Genomic DNA, 3,514 nt, shown 5'->3' with positions numbered 1-3,514 from the left:
ATTATCTTTGCTTTCCTTGCTTCAAGGCGTTGTAACTTTCCAGTCGTTAGGTACGTCGTTTTTTATTATTTTGGAAAATATAATTTCAAGTCCATTCCATGTAACGATAAAGCTGGTTGTTTTTATTATATTTTGCTTCTTCCTTTTCACAGTGTTTACATTCTTTATTCACATACAGTCGTCGAGATAAATCATCAGTATTTCCAAGGTTCCGTTCAGGATGATGTGAAAGTTAGTTAAACTCTTTGAAGATTACCTAGCTTTTTGAAATGCGATAATCTGCAAACCAATTCAATGCCACATGATCTGGCTGAAGTGCGAACGTTTGTCTATACAACTGCTAATGATAATGACTTATATATCATAAAAAATGTAGTAGATTTTTCCAAGACATACAACATCTTTATGCAACCATCCATTGCCACGGTATAGTAGATAATCACATATTATTTGTGGTAAAACTGTTATCTTTTCATTCTCTTGTTTATTTATGCGATCAGCACTCCAACGAATTTTGTTAAGTTTTTGAAATAATTGATATAGAGGATGAGCTATGCTAGAGAATGGTTTTAGTAACAACATTGTCCAAGGAACACTCTTAGCTCACCGTACTTCTTTGGTGTTAGCCAATAATGAATAGGTTCAATCTAAGATGGATCTTTGGGCACTCCCTTTCTTCTGACAATATGTTCTGGCAAACTCGTTTATTGATAGAACAATTCACACTTATCCAGAACTTTCATAAACATTATCAAGTGTTTCCCATGTATGAATATATTATCCAAGTTGATGAGTACGGTGTTCCATTTCCTCTCAACTGACAATTTGTCCCTGGAAACTCATATATTGACAGAAAAGTTCATACTTCTTGGAATTTAGCTTAATGTTCTATTTACTCAGTCAATAGAAAACGTTCATAAACATTATCAAAGGTCTTCCCACATTTGATTATATTATCCAAGTAGATGAGTACGATGTTCATGGATATATTGGAGAGACCACATTCAGTTAGTCGACAAGATGTACCAGACACATTACTTATTCTAAATGGTAACACAACAAATTGCCACAATCCATTATTTCACAGTAATGGCTATTTTCTCTCTACTTGCTTCGTCGATTTGCATTTTCCAATACCCATTCTTATGATCCAATGTTGAAAACCATTTTCATACAGGTAGAACATTCAAAATAGAATAAATCCCTGACAGCGGGTAGACATCCTTCCTTCTGACTTCATTTACCTCCTGGTAGTCAATTCAAAACCCTGAGGATCAAATTTTTTTTTCTACTTCTCCACAAGTACAATAAATGAATCACAGGAAATAGCACTTAGTTCTATTACTTCTGTCATAAATGTTGGGCTACATTTCCAGTATCAATCTTATGAGATATTTATTTGTTTGGCCTAAGTCATAAAATCTGCTGGAGAAGGTATCTTGATATTCTATGAGCAAGTCATGTGATATCTGGCATTTATCAACTAGAATACCTCTACAGCTCTGGTCATATGACTCTTATAAGTAAGGTGGTAAGCTATGATTTGCACATCAGAATTCCTATATTTTGCCTCAAAGATAACTACACTAAATATTCTAAAACATCATCACTATTGTTGTTCCTTTATCTATAAAGTACAGTCATATTTGTTCTCCACTTACAGCATCGACATCTTTAATCTTGTTATACAGTACCAATATATTTCTTTTCCTTGCGTGAAGGTGTTGTAACTTCTTCAGTCCTTGGATATGTATAGTTTCATATGTTTCAATGTTCCATCTGAATGGGTTCGAAATTTATTGTTTCTTGTATTCGTGACCCAAATTATGACATTTATATTTTTGGGTCCACGGGAACTCATTCAACCACCTCAGGACAAACTATAGAGTTCAGGTCTATCTGCTAGGCCTACCGTGACTATTATCAGAGCCTTGTTAGTCACTTCACTTTCAGGGTTCTTGATAGGCCTTCATGATTAGCGAAACAGACATCAGACCAAAAAATTCCTCACCATACTTTACCTTATCAGGTTAAATTCCCTACTCCGAATAACTTTCCTCTCTTGCATCGTGATGCCATCTTGAAAGTTGAAGTTTACTCGAATGTCTATTATATTTTCATTAAAATAATCCCATAGCTTGTTTGTTTGTTTGTAATTATGCTCAAAGCTACACAATGGGCTATCTGTGCTCTTCCTACCACGGGTATCGAAACCCGGTTTCTAGCGTAGTAAGTCTGCAGACATACCGCTGTGCCACTGGTGGGCAATCCAATAGCTACCACCTTTGTTGTTAAATGTTCTCTAATTTGGCGGGTTCTTTTGTATTATTTGTTAAGATAATGCCAATTTCAAACCATGTAATGATAACAATTAATATATTTCTTCAACAAACTTTACTACAGCTATGTTTGTAATGGTCTAAAATGAAAACGCCGCTACAATCAGGGTTGAACAACAAAAACATAATTTATTCACAATAACAATACTTAGAAGTAAATTCAACACAGTTAATAAACAAATGCCTAGCCAGGACTTCACACCAATATTAAGAAACAATTTATTTTATATATTAATAAATGAGTAATAATGAAATCAGAAAATTAACCAGAAAGAAAAAACCTAATTCTCCCCCCAAAATAATAATACAGCACAGACAATATTCAAAAAATACATTTTAATATCAATAACTATCTTGTGACTCTCTGTTAGTGAAGCTTCTGGAATGATATTTATTCACTGAGTAGGTCACGAGTGTATAATCTCATGTAATCATAAATTTACATACTATTCTGCTACATTTATAGCATATGTACGTTACCGCTAGGGAAGCTAGTGTCAGTTTCGTCATACACACACATATATTTATTCAAAATACAAATGATTATGTAGAAGGTGATTTAGCGTTTTAATGCAACTAAAAATTCATAGATAAACGATTGAAGGAAATAATGAATGAACGATTAACACAACCATAATCACAAAAAAGTAGAATTTGCTATCTCACATGTTCACTTTAGGCTTAATTTCAATTACACAAACTTTTCAACATAAGTTCCAAAACGATGTATGCCTAACTTATTTATAAACGTACTTATAGAATTTCACGTCTAAATGATCGAGTAATTGAACAGCAAAATAAACACAATAACTTTCAATTCTATCAGTGAATAATTTTCTAACTCTGAACTCAATCATCGCCGATTATTTTTCCAGATACTCCACGAAGCTTCTCGATTGTTAACTTTCACAACCTTAACGTTATGCGTCCTCTAGCAAATGTCAAATTTAAAAAGAATATGAAACTATAGCCTGCAATAAAACATTTGCTAAATAGCTTAGGACTATAAGCACAAAAAATGCGTATATCTAGTCCAAAAACGTGGATCTTCATTAAACTTTCTTATTTTCTCCGTTCTTCGCGAAAGGTTTTTGATCCGTAGTTTTTCTATTGCTCTCAGAAACAGAGATTACAAATTATTAGTTTGAGATTAAGTTTTTCAGGTGGACCGCATT

The sequence above is a fragment of the Limulus polyphemus genome, unplaced genomic scaffold, assembly GCF_000517525.1.
Source record: "Limulus polyphemus unplaced genomic scaffold, Limulus_polyphemus-2.1.2 Scaffold8083, whole genome shotgun sequence".
Classification (NCBI taxonomy): domain Eukaryota; kingdom Metazoa; phylum Arthropoda; class Merostomata; order Xiphosura; family Limulidae; genus Limulus; species Limulus polyphemus.
Note: the sequence above shows the minus strand (reverse complement) of the source record.